This window comes from Takifugu flavidus, chromosome 4 (genome assembly GCF_003711565.1).
Source record: "Takifugu flavidus isolate HTHZ2018 chromosome 4, ASM371156v2, whole genome shotgun sequence".
NCBI lineage: Eukaryota > Metazoa > Chordata > Actinopteri > Tetraodontiformes > Tetraodontidae > Takifugu > Takifugu flavidus.
This window is the reverse complement of record NC_079523.1, coordinates 8,747,850-8,754,341: the sequence shown is the minus strand read 5'-3', so window position 1 is coordinate 8,754,341 and position 6,492 is coordinate 8,747,850. Positions and strand designations below refer to the sequence as shown.

The following is a 6,492-nucleotide window of genomic DNA, read 5'->3' as shown; positions in this document are numbered from 1 at the left end:
GATTTAATCCGCCGGAGTCACTTTGTGTTGGGACGTTTGTGTCGCCATGACAAAAATGACTAAATCGGTGGTGCAACACTGGATTAGAGGCCGTTGGACTGGAAGATCGTGCAGAGAGGGAAATCAAGATGCAGAAAGTTTGGGGGGTTTCGCAGGTTTCTTTTAACTTTTCAACCCGGGCTGTAAAAATGCAAATGTCTGACTTTTTTTAATTTTTGACCTCCACAGAGCCGAGCAACAGCGTGCCAGGTTGTGGGTCAGAGGGGGCGAACATGTGAAAATTAACCACCTAAACATTCTACTTTCACAGCGGCGGAAGGTCGGAACCTTTCTGTGTGGATTAATTAGCAGCCAGGTGTGCTTGAGCAGATTTTACGGACCTATTTTAGGTTTGTAAGTTTTAGCTTTAATGGGACTGAGAGCTGGAGTCATTCCCCAGCCACCTACAGTAAATAAGCAAGAGGCAGCATTTGATTTAATTACACATTAACGGCTGTGTGTCAAGGTCAACAGCAGTTCATTACCTCCGCTCATTCAGCAGTCGCTCCACACCAGGCTTGGAAGGGAAATGAAAAATAAAAATCTGGCTTCAGAAAAGAGTGCTTCTGCTGACATTTTGCCTTTCATTGTCTATTAGAGATTTATCGAGTGTTTTCTTTCATCAGTTAATTTGCATTCGAATACAAGAGGTACTTAATTTCAAAGCAATTATTGCTTGATTGGTTGGTCTGCATGAAGAGTCGGCTCTCTGTTCTGTGAAACTCAGATTTCTGTTTGAATAGATTTACCTGCACGCGTGTGTGCGTGTGTGTGTGTGTGTGTGCTCCAAATGCTTCATATTGAGGACTAAAGATGCATTTCACTAGCAAAGTGAGGACATTTTTGGTCCTCACGGTAAGATGCAGGGGGATGTTATTGTAACAAGAGTCTACATGGATAGACAGATGTACAAGGAATTGTGTGTGTGTGTCTGTGTGTGTGTGTGTGGGGGGGGGTTGTTGGGGGGGGTTGTGCTGTTCGATCAGGTGCTAAAAGGCTCCCACCATCTGCCATACAAAGTGAGACTTGTCTCTAATAATAATCGCAGTAAATTTGGCATTTCTTTGCACCCAACGTATCACTTCAGGCCTTCGGAGCGCCGCGGGATCATGCTCTTATTGTGCAGCCTGCAGAGATAAACAGGAAGTGCTTTCTGCAGAGCTAAGCTAGTTGGTCCTATCAGACTCGGCTCAGCGTTTATCCTGCAAAGCATCCCGTGAACACACGCTGCAACGCGCCTCGAGAATTCACAAGTTAATTACAGCATCAAATTAATTGCATGACAAGTGCCAGTGGAAGGCCAGTGGAAGGGGTCTTTAATCCTCTTTGCTCCTTTGACTGCAGCGCGGCACCTTCGGCTCCACCTCAGCCACTGTTTACCAAATGAAAAGAGTCCCGGCTGTGGAAGGCAATCAGCACGCGTGTGGATTCCAGCCCCCTCCTCCTGTTTGTTTCTGTTATTGAGAGAAAAGTGATGCATGATTTAATTGAACACGGTCCCTTTTTGCAGCCAGTTTAAGGGGTAAATTTGATTGCGTTTTTAATTAAGCAGCGCAGGTCCCCCCTTTAATCGGTCCGAGGGATTACGATGAACACAATGAAGCCGCGTTTGCACGGTGATTTGGTGAAGGTGGATGCGGTGGGAGTTCAGAGCAGCCCTTTTAATCCACACTCAGAAGTCTGCGCGTTTCCAATATGTGTGTTTACCAGTTGTAAAGTAATTATTCTAATTGTGTTATTATGTAAATGCTGAGAAGTTTGAGTTGTCGGGAAATTCAGGTGATTTTAAACTGTCAACTTCAGCACGTTTCCTCAGCGTTTAATTTCACTGAGACATTATTTACAATGTGATACTGCAAGAATGGATCCAGCACCCTTCAACTCTGCAGAAAGGCTCGGATGACCCAGTTAGACGTTGGAGGTCAAAGGTCAGATGTCACCGTCACTGTTGCGATTGATAATTTGACAGTTTTAAATAAAAAGGGTAAATAATAAAGTTATTCCTGACCTGGTTCGAGGGTTTAAGGACAGAGGGCATCACATCCAACACAGATTCACCACATTTTTAACTTTTATAAAACACACAAACCTCCACTCTGATTAGTCATTTTTTCAGGTCAAGGACTTTTGTGGGGCCATTTCTGTATCAGCTATACTGATTCAAGCAATCTGCGTTGGGGTCCAGGGTTGTGCCTAGTTTTTCCTGCAGGGGGCGTGGAGGACAGGTGCCCAGCAGACGCATGGAGGCCTCCAACGTGCCGGGAAGACAGACCAAGCAACGCAACAAAGCCGCAACACTCCAGCCCTGATAGGCAGGCGCTCCCTCCTTAAGTAGGTGACCAAGATGATGATCACCAACAGGTGCTCCTGCTAGCTGCTGCCAATTGAGCTCCTCCACGCCCCTGCAGGAAAAACCAGACACCACCCTGGACCCCAACAATCCGCTCCTTATTCAGATAAACTCTGCTGAATTGGGGCCTCGCTGTTACTGTCATTGTCTTATATAACATCTGCAGACACTGGGGTTCACTCTGAACTGAATGGTTAAACCCTGAATTAGCCTGGTGGATCCGGCGTCTTCTCTCTTTCATATTATCCCTCATGCGCAAACCAGTGCTCTTTATTTCTTATTTATTAACACACGGACGTGTACACAGACACAGCTGGCAGAGATAGATCAGAACTAAAAACCTGTCACGTGGCCAAAAACTCCATAACTGAAATCATATTCTATTAGAATATTGCACCACCTCAGCTCCTTTACCTCTTTACTTCCTTCTTTGTAGTTTTCTTTGTTATTTTTGCTTTTGCAAAATGTGGGTGACTTCCGTCGCCCGACAATCACGATTGAAACGGCGAGGGGCTGCATGGCTGGATATTTAATCACACACACACACCTTGTACTACTATCTTTATGAGGACATCCATAAACATGATTTGTTACCCAGCTCTCCACCCGTAACCCTGACAATCAAACCTGCATCATTTTGCTCGTTTCAGATAGTGGCTGAACTTGGCATCCTGCTCCTGTTAACACAAATGTCCTGGGGAGGGTCAAGTTAGACCTCCAGTTGCCGCTGTTGACAGTTTCCACCTAAAACTAAAGCATAGAAAAACTGCAAGCATGAGGTGTAATGGAGGTAAAGAAGCATTGGAAGGACGAGCGTTTCTATTCATCTGCAACAGCTGCAGTCAAACTGGGCCGTGGAGGAACTCACAAACCACAAAAATACATAAAGAGAAGAGCACAAGAAAAGCTTTTATAGAGGAGGGAGCGTGGAGGCAACGAGGAACAGCTGGGACAGGGGGCAGGTGGACCAATCGGGACAATCCGGGGAGGAGGAAGACGGACACGCATCAGGAGGGACACGCATCACAGACAGCCCCAGGTTGACTGCGTAATCTATAAAGCAACAAAGACTCAAAGAAAACAGAGTTGAAGACACCAAATCAACAGGAAAACTGTGTCTGACAGGCGCATGTGTGTAAAACCATCATAAAACGCATCATAGTATCACAACAGAATCTGACTTTAGATGAACAAATGTACTCACAAGTCTCCCCCCCCCACCCCACACACACACACGCACGCACACACACACACACACACACACACACGTCCAGTCTTTGTACCTTGATAATCCTTAGCCAGTGACCACGTGAGTTTAATGACATACTGATGAGGTCATACTGGGGGGGGTTTAATTGGCCGCCGCTCAGCAAATCTCAGGTTGAATGATGAGTACAACTCCTCTGGATGTTAACGGGAGCAGGATGGGAGGGGGGTAAATATAGCTTCCAGTTCAGCTGACTGGGGACGTGGAGCAGCGTGACGACAGCAAGAGTTCCTCCCAGGAGATGGTGTCGCTCCGAATTAGGTTATGATACCATATTACAGAGAGGAAGATCCAATTATCTCATCTGCTTCCATCCAGGCACATCGAGGATGAAGCAGGTTCCCAGATGAGGCCGACAAGAGCAAGACTTACTGTAACGTAAGTCATTCTTTCTGGGGAAGAAGCTGCATTTTCAGCAATTTGATGAATGAATAATGACGGCTGTCTTTCATCTCTCATCTCCATGGAGACCCTTGGTTTGGCTGGATGGTCCGAACCACACCGGGGTGCCCTTGCACCCAAACTGAGACCCACCTCTCCGCAGCAGTCCTGCTGCCGCCCCCCTCGGTGTCCCGATCAGAGCGACGAGAAGCAGCGGGAACCTCAGCGGAGGCCGCAGCCGTTTGGGGCGTGACCTTTTCCTCCTGGCTGATCCCGCTGCTCCGGCTGTCGGCAGGAGAGAGAAGGAAACAACTGTGAAACAGTCACAAAAGACGGGGGGGATAAAAGAAACCTGAAAAGTGCGCTCCCTTATCCTGCACGCCGCCTGTTCTGTTCGGCGGGGTTGTATTAGAGCCTAACTGATGGCGGGGATCCGCAGAATAAACAGCACCACCTCACACTGTTGCATTTTCTCGTTCTGTTGTCGGGGAAATCGCAGGAGCTTCGATATTTCTTTTCTGTCTGACTGCACACACACTCGCTGCACAATTCCCCTTTCCTCAGACGCTTCCCACATCTCTCCACCCACTTTCCCCACCACACAGAGATAGCAGCACATGTATAATTGCAGTGTGCAGCAGTGCGCACCTTAGAGGAAATAATTACCACCATAAAAAGAGCAATTACTAACCTGGCAGAGAGTTGCAGAGGATTTTAATGCTTCTGCCAGTGACGACTGCTCACATTCCGCTCATTGTTTGTTTGACTAATAGTTTCTTTTGAGGGATAAACAGGCCACATTTACCGATGCTAAAACGCCCTCTGTTACGCAGACACATTTAGATGTAAAACACGGCTCGCCGGGCCGCAACTGGCGAATGGCGGCGAGAAAAACAAGGTTGATGGCTAATGTGAGTTTTTCTTCCCCGTGTAACCAAACATTAAAGAGATCAGGAGAATTGCATGTTGAGAGCGGCCTGTTCTCCACTCAAGGCTTGATATCCAGTTTTGATTAGCTCATGTGCCATTTCCATCCCTTTCATCTGTTGTGAATGAACGCCTCTCCAAACCGGCTGTCAGCGTGGGACATTTTATTCATTTTCTTCTTAAACATCATTATGAGAGGGTGACTGTAATGATAAGATGACTGGACGGAGTGAGTGGCTTCGTGATTTGCATTACAGGCGCCCAGCTCTGCGTGCAGAAAATGAAAAGATGCATTAAGGCGCATGATTGCACACACACACACACACACACACGCACGCACGCACGCACACACATACAGACACACATACAGACGCACACCATTAATCGGAGGAAAAAAAGGGAGAAATAACTGAAGCAGCTTTCTTTAATACTGGCAAATCACTCTTTGAAAGAATTAATCACAATCTGTTGCCTGCCCGCTTCAAAGAATGTGTCCATCTATCAAAGCTTTCTCTCATCTGGATGCGGATATTCGCTCGTCATTTCACGAACTATTGTCTCTGGGCTCCAGCGCGCTGATTGATTTTACAAGACAGCCACCGGGGGATTATCGGTCGGCATCATATCCTACGTGTAATTGTGCCGTATTGACCTGTGTTGAACCATAGTCAAAGCAGGAATTGAATGGGCAGATAACAATTCCAGCATTGGGGTAATTTGTTCACAATCAGATGCAGGTGAAGAAGAAAAGTCTCAGTGGAGGTGCAGAATCCACATGCAAATGTGGTTTTTGAACAAAAAGACAAAATGGAAAAGCAGAATTATTGGATGTTTTGTAGAATTAAAGCATGTGTGATCAGCAACATGAGTCAAAAGCACAAGTGAATTAAATACAGTTGTTTTTCTGTGTTGAAGTGATTCTTTCTCAATGCCTGTGTGTTAAGAATGAACACGCTGCCGCTTCTATGCAGACGACCTTTTGCTTTACCTGTACGGTGCAGGTGATTAATACACTGCAGGTTTTTCCACAGCTATAAACCTAGTGATGGGAGTCCCCTGTAAAATAGACAATTCTGTTGTTTGTTTTTTAAAAATATTTCAGTCAAACATGTAACCGCGAGATGTCCCCACAAACCAGACAAAAGCAGCTTGTAGGTCTCACATTATGCTGGTGTTGGAGACAAACTGTCCACACATATATGATAGCAATCACATCATGTAAAATGCTATAGTAAAATAATAATACAGTAACATTTGTAAACATTTTTACAAAAACAAATTTTACAGCAAATAAAATCAGCAGTTTTCAGGCCAGAGCTGAAAGTGTCCGTAGTCTGTGGTGCCCTTCTGGAAGCCAGTCTGAAAGAGTTGTGATTTAATACAAAGCTTTGCTAACTTGGTGGACGCTCAGCGTTGGAGGAGGTCCAATTTTATATCAGACATTCATGTTTTAAAAATTTGGACAACTGCTGTTTTTATCCATCACTTTTTTACAGTGTGAGACAGGAGGCTCATTCCTGCACAGTAA

At 45.7% G+C, this 6,492-nt stretch overlaps 1 long non-coding RNA gene across 1 annotated transcript; it reads right to left on the bottom strand.

Moving 5' to 3' along the window:
• Positions 1-2,641: 2,641 nt before the first annotated feature.
• LOC130524417 (uncharacterized) lies at positions 2,642-4,556 on the bottom strand. The gene is made up of 2 exons (XR_008950141.1): positions 3,673-4,556; positions 2,642-3,442 (listed from the first exon to the last, which is right to left on the bottom strand). It is a non-coding gene; the product is annotated as an uncharacterized LOC130524417 (long non-coding RNA).
• Between the last annotated feature and the right edge of the window lie 1,936 nt (positions 4,557-6,492).